Here is a 21,949-nt window from a genome sequence, read left to right as displayed (position 1 = left end):
AAATTTTTATACAAGGGGGACACACACATTCAGACCATAGCACCATTCCACTTAAAGGTCTGTTCCCTTAGGGTAAGCTCTCTCTAAATGAGCTCTTCAAACCTCCCCTCCCCCTGGGATTCCATTATCCCCCTCAACTGGTAAGTATCTCATGTCTCTGAATCCTAGCAATGGACAGAACTAGCACTGTTTCTCAGGAGGCTTCTTAACAACCATGTCAAAGGCCTCAGTGAGGCCTACATGTCACGTTAGTTCAAGAGATGTGCCCAGAAGGGTCTGGACCCTACAGTGAACAGTAGAAGGCTCCAGATCAAGATCTCCCCTATGTCTATATCAAAGCATCTTTTACTTCCTCTCCTTCGCTTCATTTTCTATTTCTCTCCTTTTCTTTCTTGTCATATGTCTTTATCAAAATTTTAATTCAAAGGGTACATCCTTTTGAGTTTTTCTCCTTTTAACAACAGAAGAATTTCAGAATGGTCATAAGAAAAATAAAGGCAGAAACACACACAAAAAAACAACTGAGTAATTTATTTACTTCAGTTGAATTTATTGTCTCAGCACAGATAAAAAAATATTATAGCTCAACAGAAATGAGTAAGAGGAACAAATTTTTCTTTCACATAGTTTAGAATTTTCAGTGGCATAGGAGTTCCATCTACCATTTGAAATGTCCCACATGGGGCATATTCAAAGTCTAAAACTCCAACAGCAATGTAATTTAGTACTTAAAAAAAAAGAACTGTGTCAGAATACAGTAGTATTGCCAGAGGAACATTCCAAAGAGATAAAAGTCAGGCTGAAGATAAAACAGACATTTCAATCCAACAAACATTCGAAGATTTTAGTTCAATAGATGTGTGTTGAGTGGCCAGCTCTGTACTAGCTACCAGGTTCTTGAACTCAATAGTCAGAGAACCGTAAAAATAAAGTCAGTCTTGCTATCCTTGCTGGGCTTCTAAATTTTTCTTTTTTTAATTTTAACACTGAGCAATTGCAATGCTTCCAATTCATTAGTGAAATATTTTGTGCCAATTACAGCATAATCAGAAAACAGAGTTTCTTCTCCAATAAGGAACTTGTGAGTTATGTACATGGAAGAAAGGTTCTCATCTGGCACTATTTTAAAAATAGAATCTTATTGTATTTTGTAGTATTATCAACACCAGACTAGCCACATCTGTCACGTTTAGTCTGTAAATCAAGGAGATAGTAGAATCTCATTACTGTTCAGTGAAGCCCACTGTTTTGTCTTTTAAATCCAGTCTAAAATCTAAAGTAGCTTGCTTTCTGGCATACGGCATTTGACAGCGTTAACAGGGAGCATGTGCGTGGTCTGGTGCGCATGCTCAGTGGAAGGCCCGTGGGAGCCTGATTAAAGCTGGGAAGAGAGCGGAAACAATGATTTACTTTCACAGACGGAGAATTAATTATCTCTATCCGACACACTCAGTATGAAAGCGAGAGGATCTCGCTCGGTGTCAGACACTGCGGAGCTGGAAAACAGATCATGGTTCCATGGCAAACATCCTTTTGCTGAATATTCTGTGTATGGTTAGTGAAATGATTGAAAGATGAGTTCCAGTACTGAGGCATTTATAGCTTCCAGCTGTTGTGGCTCCTCTGATTCTTTTTGGGCTCAGCAGACACCTCTGCTTTCAAAAAAAATCCCTTTTAACATTGTACAACAGACAAATGTAATCTGAAATTCTACTGAACCACCTTCCTACCTGGCCCCAAACGCCATCCAACTAACACACAGCACCTTGAAAACGCCCCAGTTGTGACTTTTTAATTATCTAGCAACGTGTTGTTTGGTAGCAGATGAAAAACCAAAAAGCATTGGAAGGAGAAATGTTTCAGGACTATGAAGCTAAGTTGGGAACGCAAATTTGTTATGAGTATAATAAGTATCACTGCTGGGACTTTTTTTTTTTTTTAAATCAACCTCACCTTTCCTCTGTCAAATAGTCTCTCTCTTTATCCAGGTATCTATTTATTTATTTAGTGAGAAATAAAGCTAAGCATCACTTACCAATTACTTATTTTTCCATTTTAAATAACCACATTCATTCCAGCTTGTACACAATGTTAGGCTGAAACCCGTAGATTCATAATCTTCTGATCCATCTTGCTTGGCATCTATGCAAGAGAATGAACAACATAACAGCAAAAATACTATGACATTGAAATTTTATATCTACCGTGAGGATGTTTGTGGGGGTTGCCTAATTTTCGTAGTCACCTCTGAATTCCTGGAGTATTAGGGGAGGCAAAGAGAGATCTTCTTTGCAGGAGTCTCCAAAGAATCTTCTATGAGGAAAAAGGAACAAGATGCTGGAGCTACCCTGTAGCCTCAGGACTGAGATTTGTGAAGGAGGAGCAGAGGGAGAAAGACATCTCTTGCCCTTCTTGCAGTCTCCAGTATGGGCAGGGAATTTGTACTTGGGGGCAGAGTGGAGATATCAGAACTCAGTCCTGGGGAGGTGGAACATTGAGTGAGGCACTATGATGTCATTTTTGTGTTTCATCTATCCATCCTCAGTGCCTAGTACAATATCTCTCAAATGGTAGGCATTTTGAGTTAGTTTATATTTTCTTTCCACCCAAATTCTAGGGAACTTGCTCAGCTTTAAAGATGCAAAGGATCTGTGAGAAACAATGAAGCAAATTGTAGCTATTATGCTATGAGCAGTTTAAGAGACAAACAAAAAAAACAGGAGTACAAAATTTGGGAGTCGTATTGGTCAAGATATGTTAGGCTGTACTGTGGTAACAAATAATCCCCCAAATCTTAGAGACTTAACAAAATAAAACTTTATTTCTAACTCATGCAAAGTCCAATGCAGATGTTCCTGGTCAGGTCATTCTCTTAGGTGGCTCTTTTCCAGATGGTGACACAGGGATCTAGGCTCTTTCCGTCTAGTATTTTTGTCATCCCGTATGCCACCATTGTTCTCTGAGCTGTCCTTTCCAACCAGCTAACCACAGAGTGAAAAGAGAGCATGGAGAAGGTGCACTCACTTATAATGGTTTCATCTTGGAAGTTATACATCAGTTCTGCAAAAAATTTCCATTATTGAGAACTCGTCACGTGGCCCCAATAGATATAAGGGACTGGAAAATGTAGATTGACTATATACACGGAGAGAGAAAGGGGTTTGGTATCTAGCCAGTCTTTGCCAGGAGAACCTGATAAACGTACTGTGAAAGAGAGTAACAGCATAGAGCTAACGGCTGGAGAAGCCAAGCCACAGTGATGATGTCAACATGTCAGCAGTTATGAAGACCAGAGGAGGCGCAATCAAACAATAGCCATAAACCAGGGAGGCAGACGGAGGTCTGTACAGTCTCACTGGACCGTAGCAGGAGCCCAACAGAAGTGACTGCCAGGGGCTGGGGAGTGAAGGTCTGGTCTCTAAGGAGAACTAACTAGGAGAAGAAAGTTACTTAGAGGGGCTGGGGTTTAGGCAGCCCTCCTTGTGAGGGCCAGATACACAGAGCACTCTCATAGTTAGCCATTCATTACCTGTAACCTGTGGGCTCTGGGAAGGGGACACTTACTAGTTACAAGTCACATAACATCAAACATATACATATATGTACTACCAACCTGCGTCTGTTGAGCGCCTATTTTCCAGGCACTTTATCTATATCATCTTGAATCCTTACAATAGCCCTTCAATGTGCTAATTCTCCTTAGTTTCCACGAGGAAACTGAAGTTTAGAGGTATTATTTCATCACACATTTTGTGAATGATAAAAGCTGGGGCTTGAACAAGGTGAAACTGACACTAAATTCCAAACTACAACGTAGCAGCACCTGCATCTGTGTTCACATTCTCTGTGATATATGTGCACATATCCTAAAAGGCCTGTTTTATGAGGAAGTGTGTCAAATAGCTATTGCTGCACAACAAACCACCCCAAAATATAGTGGCTTAAGAAGAACTCTTCATTATTTTTCACGAGTCTATGGGCTGGCTGGGCAGTTCTGCTGATGTGGGCTGGGCTTGGCTGGCGTCTCTCATGCAACTATGGCCAGCTGGCAGGTTAGCTGGGGGCTGCCTGATCTGGAATGGCCTCAGCTGGGGTGACTTGGTTCCGTTCCATGTGTTCTCTCGTCCTTCCGCGACCTAGCCCAGCCTTGCTCTTGGGCAGCGGCAAGGTTCCCAGAGAGAATGGAAGCACGAGGCTTCTTGAGCGCTAGGCTTGGAGCTGGCATGCGGCCACTTCTGCCACATTGGCCAAAGAGAGTCACGAGACTAGCCAGGTTCCAGAGGGGGGAAACAGAATCTACTCCTTGATGGGTAGAGCTAAAGAGTCGATTTGCAAAGAGCTTGGATATGAGGAGGGGTAGAGAATTGGGGCCGTTTTTGCAATTAATCTACTACGTCTAATATCTTAGATATTTTTACCCCTAAAAAAAGTAGATAAGAGAACAAGATGTTTGCTTAAAATGTAGTTTTATTAATTGGTGAAACAGCACATGAGTCTTCCAAATGTAAGCATTGTCTAGTTCCTCTGGTCTAAAAAGTGCTGAGATAGGTGACGTTAAACGGATAAATACCTTTTATATTTAGGGAGACAGGGCACAAAAATACCCACTTCCAGGCACCAGATCTATCTAAACAGAAAATAGCCTTGCAGTGGAAGATTTAAAAAAAAGCAAAATAAAACTGAAAATTTGACTTCCTGTATGCCCTGCACACAAGGGAGAGGTGGGGGGAGGGGGGAAGCTGTGAATGTGTGATGAGCAGCTGGCTTTTATTTTTAAACACATATTATTGCTACCCAGATATTTTTTCTAGAAAAATGGAAGGAGATTTACTAAGGGATTCTAACACAGGAATATCATTTCAAGTAGATGCTAATGTGACTGACATGGTCTTTTCAGAATAAAGTCTTCTCTTTGTAATCTATTTAGTCAATAGAATGGGAAAAAGAAATACACAATGAACGCTGACAGGTAAAAAATGCTATAGATTCTTAGTAAGCCCTCAAGAAATGTTTGAAATGCCTGCACCAGGCTTTATTCACCATTGAAATAGACTTTTCTTTCAGGGAGTTCAGTTCTGATGTTCATGAGCATGAGAACCTGCATCTCATTCTGCTGTAACATGAAAGGCCTTTGTTCAGAGGGAATAGTCCAATACCGTCATGGTAACTAGGTGCCACAATATTGTATTTAGGTCCACAGTTATGAGTAAACTGAAAGCATAATATTAAGAAAGCCACATAGAGAGCCAACTAAATGCTCCCTCTTTTCTTCTGAGGCCACTGGGTCATAAATCTGGAAATGATAGAGCAACTTGGGGCTGGCCTGGTGGCAGAGTGGTTAAGTTCACGGGCGCGGCTTCGGCCCCGGGGTTTCACGGGTTTGGATCCTGGCCACGGACACGGCATGGCTCGAGGTGGCATCCCACATAGCACAACCAGAAGGACCTACAACCAGAATATACAACTATGTACTGGGGGGCTTTGGGGAGAAGAGGAAGAAGAAGAGGAAAAAAAGAAGATTGGCAACAGATGTTGGCTCAGGTGCCAATCTTTAAAAAAAAGCAACTGACACACAACCGAATTGATTGTAGGTTTTATGGTCAACTTATGGAACTAATTTCTATAAACTCTCATCAAGGATTGCAAAACAAAATGTCTACAGAGACCAGTAAGGTAACATAAATGACTAAAGCAAGCAGGTTAGGGAGTAGTGGTGATGCTGGTGAAACCCATCTAAAGGGGACTGATTAAAAGTAAAAACAAACAGAAAACACTGTGCAGCCAAACAAAGCAAGTCCGTGGGTCAGATCTGACCTACATGGCGCCAATTCACGACTTCTACCCCCAACCGAGGCCACATCAGGAGAAGACTAGATACTTATAATCATCACTTCTCTTGTTCCAAATCAACACAAGGACTAAAGAAACTTTTGTTCTAGTTCCTTTTGTACTCTCTCCTTTGCCAAGTTAAAGTAATACTACGAAATTATGTGCTGAGCTCAAAACACATTTACGTGTGATTATCAACTCTGAGATTTCACCTTGAGTTTTCTCTGAAATTGCCTTCACATGTGAAGAAATGTCAGAACAAATATTTGGGGGTAACATAGATTCTAAATGCCATATTTTCTCTTGAAACATAAATGAAATTTAGACAAAAGGGTTATTTTTGCTTGTTTTATTTAGGTAGGCTTTAAAGACTATATTGTGAAAGCTGAATTTAGCTGGGACCCAATGTGACTCAGTGTATGTGCAGAGTCAATTGAAAGAAACAGCAGAAAAGCTCAAAACAAATACACATTTGTCTATTATGTCCCCAAGTAAAATAAATCTAAATATAAAGAAATCTCCTATTTTCCCCAGTAAGAAAAGTAACTAACGTGACTTGAGTCACTTTTGAATCCCTCTCCACAGCATTCCGGGGACATCATCTTTGTTTCCATCTAAGCTGTCAGAGAATCAGCGCCTCTTAATTCCATGTATGGGTGGGTTATCTATTTCTGTGTAACAAACCAACCCAAAATTTAGTGTCTTAAAACAGCATCAATTTTATTCTCTCTCTTGATGCCATGGGTTGACTGAGCTCAGTTGGGCAGTTCTTCTGCTCCATGTGATGTCATCTAGAGTCACCGTCATCTGAGGGCTCATCTGGTTTTAGAAAACCCAAGATGGTGCTGAATCCTCAGTGGGGGCTGTCGACCAGAGCACCTACGTTCTCTTCCACATAGTCTGTCGATGTGGCTGAGATCTTTCACGGCCTGGAGGCTGGGTTCCAAGTGGGAGCATTCCAAGGGCAAGCATTCCAAGGAGAAGGAAGTGGGCGTTCCAAGTCTCTTAAGCCCCAGATTTAGGATTCTAGAATTTCACATCTGTCACATTTCATTGCTCAAAGCAACACAGGGCCAACCCAGATTCAAGGGGAGGAGAAATAAGCCATACCTTTTGACATGAGGAGTGGCATGGATATCCACGGAGGAGGGGTTTTGTTGGAGGCTGTATTAGTTAGGATTCTCCAGAGAAACAGAACCAATAGGATGCAGAGAAAGAGAGAGAGAGAGATTTATTTTAAGGAACTGACTCATGCAATTGTGGAGGCTGACAAGTCTAAAATCTCTGCGGGAGGCCAGTAGACAGGAGACCTAGGGAAGAATTGCAGTTAGAATCTGAAGGCAGTCTGTTGGTAGAATTTCTCCTTGCTCCGGTTTCCCATGCAAAATGTCAGTCTTTTTCTATTAAGGCCTTCAACTGATTAGAAGAGTCCCACCCATATTATGGAGAACAGTCTGCTTCACTCAGCGTTTACTCATTTAAACGTTAATCTCAGCCAAAAAATACTTTCACTGCAGCATCTAGAATAACGTTTGACTAAATATCTAGATACCACGGCCTACCAGTTGACACATAAAATTAAGCAGCACAAGGACTAACCTTAGAACCCAGGTACCACAATAGGCCAATGTTCTTTCTGTTCACACCTCTTCTGATCACCCCCTCCTCCCATCCTTCCACCCCTGCTGCTTCTCTGTATCTTCCTTTCTCTACTTTTATTCCTTTTTGACTCCAGGCACCTCTTCTCTGGCTCAACCTCCTGTTGTGTGTCCTGTCTCTCTTCTACTGCTTTATTTTCCATTGGCAGCAAAGTTAATGAAATATTTCCAACCTCGGCTATTATGCAGAGATGCCTCATTTGTTTGGCACTCAGGGAATGAAGTATTCGAAGGACAGTGGTGAGTGAGGTGGAAAGAACACCAGGCGCGGGAGCAGGGCAGGCCCCCCGGTGCTGCAGGACATGAGCGGCGACTTCACTTCTCAGACTTTAAGCTTCCCCTCCTGTTTTAGGTTGAGGATTCTAGACCCCTTGTCCATGTCTCCACTGGAAAATACCAGAGGAGCCCAAGGTTCTCCCTCTCCTCTCAGGCACCATATGTGCTCTGCAACAATGGCCATCTGGGGATACTGTTGTCTTTTTTGTTTTGCTTTGTTTGAAAAAGCAGAAATTTCTGAGTTGATAGAAGGAGAAAGTGGCACCTTGTCCAGACAGTGGGAAAAGCTATATTTTTAACAGGTGGCACTTGGAGGGTGCCGGTCAAATCTTTGTAGGTAAACAACTGCCACCTGCGTTTATGTGGGAACGTGGGTTATCCTCTGAGCTGTGTGGAAAATCTCTCACAAAACTAGTTTCACGTCCTTCACCCAGTGCCTGGCTGGGATGAATGCAGAGCAGGAATACCCATTTTTGCGATTTCTAAAAGCTTTTCCAACGTGTATATTTTGACTCAGGGCACTCCTTTTGTTTGAATTTTTCTCTCTTCCTGGGAATGACTGTTAAAATGTGCACACACACACACAACTGCAGTGGGTTGTTGAAGAGCTAGAACACTTCTGACCAACAACTAGTGGAAGAGTAAACATTACCTCAGGTATCTGACAGAAAGATAACAGGTGGAGAAAACTCAAAGTCAGAAAAACTGGGTTTAAAAAAACATATGGGAGGGCCAGCCCCATGGCCTAGTGGTTAAGTTCAGCGTACTCTGCTTTGGTCGCCTGGGTTTAGTTCCTGGGCACAGACTACTTGTCAGCAGCCGTGCTGTGGCAGTGACCCACATACAAATAGAGGAAGATTGGCAAGGGATGTTAGCTCAGGGCAAATCTTCTTCAGCCAAAAAAAAAAAAAAACCCCATATAGGAGTCTCTACAAATATGTATGTAAAGGCCCAGAAAAAATTCTAGAGGGATAACCACCCCATATACCCATGTTACACTGGGAGAGGGATGTATTGGCATGGTGAAGGGGGCATTTCACACTTCATTCTACATATTTCTGTGTTGTTTTAGTATCTTATACCAACCAAAAGTTCATGTTTTTCTTTAATTTTTAAAATTGCAGAATATATATTAGTTTGCTAGGGCTGCTGTAACAAAGTACCACAAACTGTGTGGCTTAAACAACAGAAACTTATTGGCTCACAGTTCTGGAGGCAAGGTGTTGGCACAGCTGGTTCCTGCTGAAGGCTTTGAAAGAGAATCTGTTCCCTGCCTTTCACCTAGCTTCTGGCAGTTTTGACCGTCCTTGGCTCGTAGAAGGATCACTCTGATCTCTACCTTCATCTTTACGTGGCATTCACCCCATGGGTGTGTCTGTGTCCAAGTATCCCCTTCTTAGAAGGACACCAGTCATATTGGATGAGGGACCCTCCCTACTCCAGTATGATCTCATCTTAACTAGCTACATCTGTAAGGACCCTATTTCCAATAAGGTTACATTCTGAGGCACCTTGGAGGGGGATGAGAGCACTTCAACATGCGAATTTTGGGGGGGAGAGACAATTCAATCCTTAACAGAGCATAAAAACAAAATGAGTGTCTTGTAACTACTTTTTAATTAAAAACAATTTTTGAAAGAATTGTGGTCATCACCCTGCTGTGCACAAGCTCCAGCAGGACCGTAGACCAGAGATCATCTTCTCTACGCTTCCCTTCTGCATCTATAAAATGGAGCCAAGAATATCTGCCTTGGAGTTGTGGTCACAGTCAACCAATACAATACACTTCCTACTCTGCAGAGGTCTATGTTGAGGTAAGTTGATGGATGCCCAAGCAGGGGAGCACAGCCGCTCACGTGCTGTGACTGAAGATGAGATGCCCAGCCTCAAAAAGCATGCACCTTGAAGAGTGAAGAGAACCATGTGTCTAGCCCTTGTGACCAAGAGATGTCAGTTGTCACATTAGCTTTCCCTCAAAACTGTAAGGTGCCATTGTGGGTTGAACCTGTGGGAAGGGACATTAGGCATAAAATTTGGGTTTCTAAGACTTTAATTCAGTTCACAGAATCTCCCTTTTCATTTGAACACATCTGTATTTTCTGAACTTCAAAATGTGGTCAAGAGGATGCACGAAAGTTATGGGGAAATAGATTTGTGACCTTGGCTTAAAGCAACCGTTCTTAATCTTATCTGGGTCACAAATTCTTTGTGGAGAATCTGATTAAAGAAAAAAAAACAATCCATGGATGCTCACCTCAGAAAAAGGCACCAAGAAAATTCTGCATGTAATTTCAAAGAGTTCAAGAACCTTATGTTCAGAATCTCTGATTTGAATAAAAGTTATTAAGACAGAAGACACTTGAATACGCAAAGAAGCCTTAAGAAAGGAAATACTTTAGGATTCAGATTCTTTCTGGTTCAATTAAAAAAGAATTCATCCTCATTCTCAGTAAAAGAGGATGAATTGCAAATACTTTCCACACATTCCTCATTGGCTTGTGGTGTCCTGCGAGCCCCGACTTTTGTGATCTTGAACTGAAGTGTTCTGAGAGGCACCCTGACAGATGACTCTCAGTTAACTCCCAGTGATGCGTACCGATAGTCAAAACAGTGACACTGTCACTTGGGCCTTTGTCTCAGGGAAGAGGTGCCTAACAGTGCAAAAACAGGCTCTTTGAGTCTCAGTTTAGGCCTGCAGGTCTGGAGAGTAGCTGATAATGTACGAGCATGGCTTCCTGAGAGGCACCCTGGAGAGCAGCTGGTGCACAGAGTTGCACCATTGGAAGGGAAGAGAGGAGTCTTAGAAGTTGGGAGTCCCTGAGATAGGAGACTCAGGGCCTTGCCTCTTCCCCCACTGGGGTGGGGAAATAAAACCTCCAGATGGGTTGAGGGAACTGATGTCCGGGCAGGTCTGCAGCCTCATTTCCAGCTGTGTCTACTCTGAGAGGTAGGCCTGCGCTCCCTGTGCCTTAGCATGATTCAGGAGTGGTGGGATGTTTTGCATGCACCAAAGAGTGACTCACAGGTGGTCATGGGTCTTAGGCAGATCCATAGGGCTTTCTTCCCATCAGGGTGTTCCAGAAGTAGCAGATGATTCCTGAGAACCTGTGAGAACATAGGAAGGGCTCGAGGCAAGCTGGACCTGGAAGGGCTTTTTGGTTGGGAATGCAGCACAATTCTACCCAACTCACCGATGACGAAAGACACTTGGGTGTCTCTCCAAGAGCAGAAGGTAGAATGACCTCAGTGGGACCTTGGCAGTATATACACCTTTCCCTTCTCAGCCACTATCTCCCAGCTCAGATGCAACCCCATATATACCGAATGACTGAGATGAATGGGAACTCCAAATAGAAACAGAAATTGAGTTTTGCTATATATATAAGTTTCATTTCTTTCTTTTGATGGGGTTCAGGACACGCTATCCCAAAATATGGTACCTTGGCATATGAAATATCTTAAGCTGAAGGAATTTTAAAAAATAGCAGCAGCAGGAAATTTCCTCTGACTTCCCTCCTTTTGCCTTTCTTCCCTGCAACAAGTCATAAAACACCCAAGTGAAAGTTACTCTGCCTGTGCCAGGAAGAGGGAAGACATTCTTATCACCAGAGACAGGGAATTTGGGGCCCCAAAATCTATACAAACAAACATTGTTAAACTCACCTTTATCTTCCTAGTTACTTCTTCACCATTGACTACTTTTGGCCTAGACCCATTTGTCTTGTCAATTCTTCACAAATTTATTGTTTCTTTGTCTAAAAAGTATAAAAGCTTCCTGCTTTGGTCATTTCTTCAGGTCTTCATTCTCTTGTGAAGGCTTCCGTGTATAGGTAAAAATTCAACAAATTGTGTATGCTTTTCTCCCATCAATCCATCTTTGTCAGTTTAATTTATAGACTCACCCAGAGATTCTAAGAGGATTGAGAAAACTTTCCCCTCCCCTACAGTTACCAAAGACCATGGCACTCTGAGCCCGCTGTGTTTTCTTGTAGACCTACGCAAAGGAGAAATCTGTATTACTTTGGTCCAAGGACATCTCATTGTTCTTTTCTTAGAAAATTTGTATAAATTAACCTCAATAATACTTGTCAGTAGCCTGGGTTTTCTCATTCTTCCAGAGTTATGGGGTTACCCTTTTTTGTAATATTGAACGAAAGTGACCTGAGCCGTCAGCCTACGTAGAGTGAGAAACCCAGAGTCCCTTCAGACATCTCTGGGAATCCCCAGAGGGCTGATGCCCCTCCAGCTCTATCGCCTCCTTCCTCAGCCTCAGGTCTGTCTTTCCACTGCTGTGTGTGGAGCTTCCGTTCTGTATCCCGTCACCTCATATCACAGATCACCCCGTTGTGCCCTCCCAGAGGACTATTGCCATAAGGCTGCGTTTGTAGCAGATTTTACAGAAGGTTTAGGAGGGAGAACAGGAGGAGTTACAGCACAGACAACAACTCGTAACTGGATATTGGACATTCCTCGGCCATTTCTGCTGCCGCGACACCTTGCTGGCCTTTGCTCTCTCTTCCTTCCCCAGCCTCTGCCAGGATCTCCCCTGGGTGACTTTCTCTTCTCTTTGTAAAGGAACGTAGCCCTTTGCTCTGCTTCCTTCTTCAGCATTCTGCCCTGGAGCCTCATTTCTCATATCTAAATGGGCAATCAGGAGCAACAAAAGGCCCTTCTTAGGGGGGTTTCCATCATCAGGCTTTGAAATAACAATTGGTTTTCTTTGCTGCATGCAGTCCTTCAGTCTTTCTCCAGTGAGAACAAACGGGCACAAAAGCCACCCTGAATTTGGGGAGGCAGATATTCCTGGCAGTTTACAACCTTCAGACTGTCCTCCTGCCCTGGCCATCATCTACTTCCCAGCCACTTCTGAACGGGGCGAGAGAGCAGCAATACAGCATGGCCACTTTGTTCGTTTCGGCCATCGCTCATATCGACCCAGAGGCTGCAGACCAATTGGTTTTGTAGCAATCCACAATCCCGGTTGAGACAACCAAAACAAATGGGCAGCCAGCATCATCTAGTCTTTTCACATGCAGGAGCACAGCCACATCCTTCCACAGGAAGAATTACATACCTGAGCTCCTTAACTGTGGGAACGAAAAAAAAGAAGTGTTGAGAGAGGAGAAACCCTATAAAAAATGGCTGAAGACAGCAGTCACACAAAGCTGTGGAGCTGCCTGGAATACTAAAAGCCAAAAACAAGGCAACAGTAATTACCAACATAAAAATGTTAGCTTTATTCTCTTCTCAGGTTTCACATCTTACGTGCTGCACTCTAGCATTTCGGCTAGAAGGAATTTACTTAGGGAAAATTGAATATGCTATTACCTTTAAAATCGTCTGGTTTAATTTTAAGAATGCTTTTAGTTAAGGGAGAAAATAATGTGAGGGAATATTGGTACAGCTCTTATTACAATCTGGAGCAACTCGGGTAGACTGGACCAGAAGGTACCCACTCTCTACCCTCACACTAGCCAGGGTCGTGTATGTGGGCAGAGTGTCTGACTGCTGAGAAGGTGTGCAGGGGGCCGAGCTCACATAGATCCCTCATCCACAGCCTGTGGAACCTGGGACAACCGCCACTGGAATCAATTCTCCTCCGCCATATTGAGCTGAGCTCCTGCCATGTCTCCAGCATGGGAAGAGACCCTTTTAAGAATCTGAATGACCTGGAGACAGTCCCTGTGACAGGATGCTTCACAGCTTACTTCCTTTGGGAGGTGACTCCTCTGCAATAGGACGTTTGCTCTAAAGGCCTATTTTACAAAGTATACCCATAAATAAATTTCCATCTTCTGAAAGCACTGGTGTAACTGGCTTATTAAATTAGCCCGCCAAGTTGGCTTACTAAATTAAAGGACACTAGTGTTTTGGGGGCAAGTTTTGAGGCAGAGGTGGGGTAGGAGGAGGGCCTACTTCAACATCAGTGCTTAAAATGCCCTTTCAGTTAAGGTGCTGCTACACAGCAGAGTACTATGCAGCTGCAAAGAGGAATGAGGTCATGCTCAATGTACTGGCAGGGTGAGATCTCCGGGATATATTTCTGAGTAAAAAAAGCAGAACAATTTTTATAGTATACCACCATTTGTGAGGAGCGGGGAAAAACAAGAATATATGTGTATCTGTATATGATTTTATTTGCGTGAGGTGCTTTGGAATAATCTATAAAAACCAAAAAACCCAGACAACTCCCAGTAGGCAGGAACGGAGTATGATGGGGTAGGGAAAGGGTTAGATGGAGATGGGGTGAAAGTGAGATTTCTTAATGTCTTTCCTGTTATATTGATTTGATTTTTGAACATGTGTATATACTAGCTATTCAAATACATAAATAATTTTAATAAAGCAAAATAATTAATAAACCATTTGTCTCTGCCACTAACTGAACTCCTTTGTGTCTTTTGAGGCCCAACTCAAAAGTCACCACATTGATTTCTTCATTAACAAACATGAAAACCTGCTATGTGCTAAGCACTGTGCAAAGTGCCAGCCAGACCCCGGGGATGTCGTGGTGAGCTGGGCACACACAGCTCTGCCTGCAGGACACTGGCAGCTTGTCTGGCAGCTGGGCAACCAAGCAGAGAGCTTGCTGCGGCGGGAGAAGACTCCCGGAGTTTCCTTGAACCCTTGCACCCTTCGTCTCCCAATCCCACAACTCTGTCCTCTGGGCTCCCAGACATGGTGGCTCCCTCCTTGATAAGGATTTCCACCTGTTTCCTGTGTCTGTCACTTCTGGCCTGAGAGTTCCTATAAGGTGGGAGCCCTTATGGATACATCTCTAGGTCCTCATACACCAGTTCATGATACTCAGTGGGCACCCAGGGAATGCTGTTTGAATGAAGGGATTAACGAGATGCCTCCCAGAGTGGGCAGCCTAGAGAGCAGCAAGAGGAGAGTGGGTCCCGGGAGGGAAGAGGGACGGCTCCTAGTGATGGACAGTGATGCTAAAGGCTCTGGAGGAGTGTGGGTGTGGGGAGGTACGGCAAAGTTCAAGGCTTGTGCCTTCTTAATGAGGTCTAGATAGGAATGGTTACCCTCATCAACCTCTGCCCTGGAGCTGGGTCGCTCCCTGAAACCCAAACAAACATATCAGCCCAGGACTGATCAGACTCTGAATCTAGAATACTGGGCTGGTGGAGTACGTGCAAAACTACCTGTGTATCTTCCAGTTCAGCAGGTTCTTCTGGGTCACCACTGCTTACTATCTGGGGACATTAAGATCATTAAACATAGTAAATACACATGATGTCAAGTTCAAGTTGAACGGCCTGAAATACCAAGAAATAGAGGTTCAGACCAAGAGATAGGCCATTACTTGTCTTAGAGATTTACCTACTATACTGCCTGAACTGATTCTTAACTTGAAGAGTTTCAAACCCAAGCCCCTGTTTTTCAAATGTGGCACCTTGACTCATTTACTGAAAAGAAAAACATTTCTTTAAGCTTCGTGTCTTTCTTAGTTATGGATTGCCTTCTGGGGTCAATTTTAAAAGCAATTTGCCATGATTTAGCCTCTGGACTCCTATTCACAGCAGCACATGTCAGGGAGATAATTCTCCCAGCTTGGTCATCAAAGCAACCTCTATACTTACCAGGTGGTTCCTGCACGGTAAGCATTTATTTATGCCTGTCATGCCAATTCACAGAGAGAGGCTAGCCAACGAAGGCACTCTCCCCTCTTGCTTTTAATTACTGTAGGCTCAGGGATGAATGAAAGTCCTTGGTGAGTGGACACAAAGGGCCAGAGTCACCAAGGGAAGGTTGCCTGAACTGTCAGCTTCATCTTTGGACCTGATAAGCCACAGGCCAAGTTGAAAAGAAAGTCACCGAGCTTGGTCAGCAGCCTGGGGGCTGCTAGCATCAGCATTACGCTAATGAGACAGAGACAAATTAAAATCGTTTTCAGGATCAACAGCTGTCCTTGGGCCTCCTGCTCATAACTGGCTCTGTGTTTTCCAGGGGCTGCTGCAGGTGCAGCTCTGGCAGGAGGGAGAAAAGGAGGTTTGACATGAGAGGGAGCCCGGACGGGGTGGGTCTCTCCAAAGCTACCTCTCTTTCCCTAGTTCTACATGAGAGCCGAGGGCCAGTCACAGAGTCGAGACAATAGGAGGGAGAATTGATCCCAAACAGAAAAGAATAAATCAGGAAGCTGGGAAACACAGCTGCACAATGAACAGAAAACTCAGACAAGGTAACAAGTAAGGGTGATCTAATGGAAAGAAATGAATAAAGAAAGAGGTGGGAAAAGTTGGAAAAGGACACACATGGGTGGTTTAGGATGGTTGGAGGGTGTGGAACCGGACAAAAGAGGAGACATATAAAAGACATAGAAAACAGAAAGTGAGGTGAGGAATTTATATATGTATATACCACACATAAGTATATGTATGTATATGTATACATGTATATATTCGTACATATATAAATATACAAAAATAAATAATATATGCTCATTATAATAAAAGAACATGTAAAATGTAGAACATTAATATCCTCTATAATTTCCACCTACACACCTTCCCTCAAAATAACCACTGTTAACAGTTTGGTGCCTGTGCTGCCGGGTTTTTCCTTTTTCCCATGTGCCTGTCAGTGTGGGTGTTACTATGTGGAAGATAGATTAGGGTAAGCGAGAACAGAGGGAGCACTGTGGGGAGGTGGTTTTGATGGGCAGACATGGCCGACGCTGCCAAGGCCTTGCCAGCTCCTCTGGAGGCCGTGTACTGACCAGTCCCATACAAGTGACAGCTCTGGAACATGGGCTGGGGGACGATCTCTTGCTTCGAGAGCCTGTGCGCAGCTTGTGGAGCAGGACAGGATGCTAGAGAGCCAATGCCCCAGGGGTGACCTTCGCCAGTGCAGGTGGGCCCTGGGGGATAACTCTCCAGCTTTCTCCCCACTCAGGGGCCCATTCTGAGGTGTGCTCCATGGAGTTTCTCAAAGGGTCCTGGTGGGATTCAGCTCTGGTGCCCCCATGGTAACCTGCTCATTAAGGCACATTTACTACACTTCCTTTCTTCCCTATCTCACTTTCCCACTTCCAAAAAAGTAAATAAAGCAAAAACCCCCAAATTATTTGTACCCATATCCTTGCCTCAGAGCCTGCTTTGGAGAAAACTGAAGCTGGGATGGGACAGAAGGCAACAGTAGTGGGAACAGGGAAGGGGGACAGGTCTGTGACATACTGAGGAGGCGGAGTGGTGGCCATTTGCCCATGCAAAGGGCAAGGAGTGGGGTGAGGAAGAAGGGTATGCCATGGTGGACTGACAAATAAATTCCCACCTGGTTTTTAAAAAGAGCACCTTATGATGTTGCTTTAGAGTTACACTCCATTCACTCCAGATGGGGTGAATGAAAAGCTAAAAATATGCATAATAGAATGGAAAATCTAGATGTAGAAGGAATTTAGGCGAAGATTATGAGAAAAGAAAGTCTAAAATGAGAAAACAGCAAAAAGTCCATGAGAAGTAATTACACAAACTACATGAGAATTAATTGCAGGGATAAGAAAATGGGAGAAAAGTGACATAGGATGAATGAGGTAATGGGTAAAACGAGATGAAGAATGGACAAGGAGTGAGGAAATATAACAAATGAGATGGGGAATAACGTAGTGAATGAGAGAAAAGATTACACAGTAAATTAGGGATGTTCATTTTACGGGCAAGGAAGTGAGGAAATGGAAGGGAATATTAATAAAATTAATCACGGCAACCAAAGCTGTGGGAAAATGGATAATGAATGAATAAGTGAGCAGAAAGAATGGGTGAAGGAATGCGAAAATGAAAACAAAAAAAGAAGGCCCCAAATGATGGAGTGATTGAGACCATGAAAATGGCAGTAGAGAAAGAACGGGCAGCACTAAAGATGGAAATAAAATTAAATTAAGGAATATTGGATGAGAAATTAGCAGAACGAGAGAAAAAAGATCTGCTGTAAAGAAATGAAGAGAAGGAATGGATACTTCTTTCCAAACTCTAATCAAAACCTTTTGGGAAGTTCTGAAGTTCCCTCCTGGAGCTGCCTGCTGCGTCCCCTCCAGCTGGATCCAGATGGCTGGCCAGCCCTGGGGGAGAAGAGCCAGGAACGGGGAGGCAGTGAGGAATCGCAGCCAGGAAAGCACAAAAATCACTGAACTGCGGAGATGAAGCCAAAGATAATCTCCACTTAAAGGTCCGCCGAAAAAGATAAAAACCCTAAACTTTATACTGCGCCATGTCATTTTCCACCTGTCTGAACTTTAAAATCAATCGGTTTACTTCCCTAATATTAATTTATCATAAAAGGAATTAAATACAGAAATGAGCCTTGCTGTTATTATTAGCAGACCATTAAATGAAATAATAATTGTACTGCAGTAGGTTACTGAGTGTCTCTCCAAATCTTTTTAGTTTGGCACATGTTTATCGATCCAACTAGAGACATTTCCCAGCCTCCCTTGCTACTAGGTGTAGCCGTGGGACTATTTGGACCAATAGACTGTGAACAGAATTGAAGTACATCACTACTGCGTCTTGCCTTTAAAAGAACTGGCTAGGATTCCACTTTCTTTCTTCATTGCTGCTGGCTGAGAGAGGGCGAAGGTGGGAGCAATAGTCACTTCAACCCAGCAATGGAAGCCACATGAGAGCGTGGCAGGCAGAGCAGAGCGTTCCTCCAGATCTGCACCACACACGTATGGACTTTATGTGAGAGGGGCGTTCTCTCTTAAGTGACTGTACTTTGATGTTTCATTGTTGTATCAGCTTAGCCAGTACTCTAACTAATACGTTAACTGATCTCAGAGTTTGAAGATACTACTGTCTGCTTATTAACACAACATACACACACCCACACACACGCCCACACACACACGGTACTAGTCCAGAAGTAGGAAGGGACATATTCACATTCTTGTGGGATCTTCCTCATGGCCACTAACACATGTTTAAACTTTTAACTAATTTTCTCACTTTCTGTATTTCAGGAAGACTGCCCCAGTTAAGGGCAAGGTGTGTGTCTCCAAAAAAGCACACCTTGACTATGTGCTCTAATCCTTGAGGGAAGTTACCTCATATTGTGAAGTGACTTGAGGGTCAAAGAGAGGAGTTTAAGACTTAAGAGCACGGATTCCAGAACCAAACAGCCAGCGTTCTCATCTCAGTTCCACCACTTACTAACTTTGTGACCTTGGGAAATTACGTACTTCTCTGTGCCTCAGTTTCATCATCTGTAAAAGGGGGTAATAGTGCCAACCTCACAGCTGTGGTGGGAATGATTTCAAGTAAAGCACTTAGGAGAGTGGCTGGAACATAGTAAGCACAAAAGAAGTGCTTGCTATGATTGCTTTTGTTATGATTACTAGCATTTTGTGATCTCTAGAGTTGTTTGTAGAGCGGCCTTGGTGGGCAATATCCTCATTTGGCAGATGAAGAAAATGACTTGTTAAAACCCATATTCCTTTCTTAGAAGAGGATCCAAGGACTGCTAGAGCCATGGATGGAAAATCTCATTTATTAGAAGTTGAAGTTTTCCCCAAGTTTTATCTTAAAAGGTGTCTTTGAATCACCAAGATGGAGAACTTTACCATAAACCCTGAAGTGCTAACTATAAGCCTCATTATCAACAAGCACTTGTTAAGAGACTGGAACACAAATACAATTAAGTTAGCTCAAATCACGTGAGAGAGAGTTAATGCAACTTCCCCAAGTCACATAGTTAGTGTGTGAAGCCGAGATGAGAACCCTGGCATTTTCGTTCTGGAATCTCTGCTCTTAACTCTTAAAGAACCCCTGAGTGTCACCTCACAATTTATCCATAATTTAAGCCAAATTTTGCCTTTTATAGCACTAAACCCAGGAGAGGAATTTGATTAGCTGGTATTAGGTCTGATGTCTGCCCTTGGGCCAATCAGCTGTGGCCACAGGACTGGGTCACTTGATACAGTTTGACTTCCCAGACCTAACCTATCAGAGGAGGCTATGGGTGGGAGTAGTTCCAAGAAGAGAGAGCTTTAAGCACACAACCACCCCAAAACCTATTTTCTAGAGCTAAAACGTGCAAAGGAAACTTAGATTGATGATTAGATAAGAAAGTAAATTGGCCTGTTCATGGGGATAGTTTAGGGAGAGAGAGAAAGAATTGGCTGCCACCACCTTATAGGTAGGTCATGGAGCCCATGAAAGGAGATGACAACACCCAGAGAGAGAATATAAAGAACATAATGTCTACAAAACTGCAGTGAACGGGAGAAGAGAGTCCCATTAAAGAGACTGAGCGTCATGGTATCAAATGTTCCAGAGAGTCAAAACATAATGGGACTCAGAACTGTCCTCAGGATCTGTCAATTAGAAGGTCTGGCAATGTTCATGGGAGCAAATTATTGGAAAAGCAGCCTGAGATAGACAGTAAGTGTTGATCAGAGGATTATGAAGGCTAGAAAGTAGAGGCAGCTAGTACAATTACCTTTCACACTCAGCTTGGAAAGAAAAGAGTCATAGGACAGTAGGTAGAAGGAGACGGATGCAGGGAGAGGGTTATTAAAATTTTGTTCTTTAAGAATAGAGTCTTGAGCAAGTTTTACAAGCTGAGGAGAGGAGAGTCCATAGAAAAGAATTGGTTGAAGATGAGACAGAGTGGTTAATTGATGGAGATGTTACCAGAGTAGAGGATTATGGGGTTGATTTTGGTTAGGAAGAGGGTGACATCTTTTAATTACCAACAAGTTTCATAGAATAGATGACCAAAGTCAAACTAGTGTGGAAAGGTACTTGAGGAGCCCCCGAATATTGTGGTTATATTTGTTTCTAAATTTTATTTTAACTCAGGATAACACATGCATGTAGTTAGAGAAAAAAGAACATGGATGGGTTTGTAATAAAATCAATAATCCCCCGCTCCACCTTTCAACATCCTCATCCTCCATCCAAAGGCAGTCACTTTTAACACTTATAAATTTTCTTGTTTTAGTTCTTTCTGCATTTACATACAAGTTTTTTCAGAATAATATGCCTGTATTACTATTTTTAGGTTATCAAATATCGATACTGTTTGGCGCCCTCCCAAAGGCCCCTCCCAATAAAGTTCTATCACTATTTTTATTCCTTCCACTGATTACTTTCGTAAATCTAAATACTATTTCCAAGACTTTATTGTTTCATCCCTCCACCCATCATTCCAAAAATATCTGTTGAGCGTCTGATATGTGCCTGGTCCTCTTGTAGGGACTGGCAATCTAGCAGCGAATGCTAGTCGAGGCCACTTACCTTAGAGTTTCGGGGAGACCAATGCATTATAGATGGTATCTCTCAACTCCCCATTTTGTTGGATGAGGATACCAGCACCTCTACCTTCTTCCTCACCTCTTCTACCCTCCTTTTCCATTTTCCAACTTCGCCACTTGTGCTTTAACTTTACATTGCCAGAACATTATGTTCTGCAAACATAACGATTTCTTGGGTTATGTTTATAGTTGATAGTAAAAGATGAAAATCAATAAACAGTGCTTTCATTGTTGTGTTTAAGTAAATATTGTTCACAGCACAGCAGGTAGAACATGGTGATTGTGCCTCCCGTCTCAGGCAATATTTCATAGCGCTAAGATGCTGGAGCCAGACTGCCAGGGTTTGAGGCTGGCTCTGCTACTTACTAACTGTGCACTCTGGGCAAGTTCTTTTATATTCTCTGTGCCTCAGTTTCATAGTCTATAAAATGGAAATAATAATAGTACCTATCTCTGAATTGTTATGAAGATTAGAGAGCTAATAAAAATAAAGTGTTTAGAATAGCGCCTGGTCTAAAGTAAGTGCTCCATAAATGTTACCCATTATACGCACCATTTGTAATTTTTTCCTCACTCCTCTTTGTTTTTCAAGGTGTCTTCTTTATCACCTTCTTAAGTAATTCCACGTTCTCATGGACAGTATTAAATTCCTGGGATGTGCATTTTCCCCAGGTCCCCCACTCTCCTGGAGTTCTTTATCCTCCTGTTAGAAGCTGGACTGCTGGTTCTTTAGGCCTGCTGCACGGTTGTCATGCTAACATCTCCCATCCTTCCTCCCCTGGCTTGCATCCACTGTTGCCTGGGTCTCATGGAAGGTAGGACAGACCACAAAGACCAGCCCAGGTTCAAGGACCGGAAAGATGACAACCTAGAATGGGCAAGATTACTTTGCTTCAGTTTAGGATCCTTTCAAAGGATGCCCATG

The 21,949-nt window shown here is 43.0% G+C and overlaps 1 long non-coding RNA gene across 2 annotated transcripts; it reads right to left on the bottom strand.

The window, feature by feature from the left end:
• Positions 1 to 6,532: 6,532 nt before the first annotated feature.
• Positions 6,533 to 21,133, bottom strand: LOC139082833 (uncharacterized). 2 transcript variants are annotated; one of them, XR_011539123.1, is made up of 4 exons: positions 21,008 to 21,133; positions 11,427 to 12,850; positions 10,787 to 10,868; positions 6,533 to 7,010 (listed from the first exon to the last, which is right to left on the bottom strand). It is a non-coding gene; the product is annotated as an uncharacterized lncRNA (long non-coding RNA). The 2 variants fall into 2 exon arrangements; XR_011539122.1 differs by lacking the exon at positions 6,533 to 7,010 and having other exon boundaries at positions 9,759 to 10,868.
• Positions 21,134 to 21,949: the final 816 nt, after the last annotated feature.

This window comes from Equus przewalskii, chromosome 4 (assembly GCF_037783145.1).
Source record: "Equus przewalskii isolate Varuska chromosome 4, EquPr2, whole genome shotgun sequence".
Lineage (NCBI taxonomy): Eukaryota > Metazoa > Chordata > Mammalia > Perissodactyla > Equidae > Equus > Equus przewalskii.
This window is presented reverse-complemented; position numbering and strand designations above follow the sequence as displayed.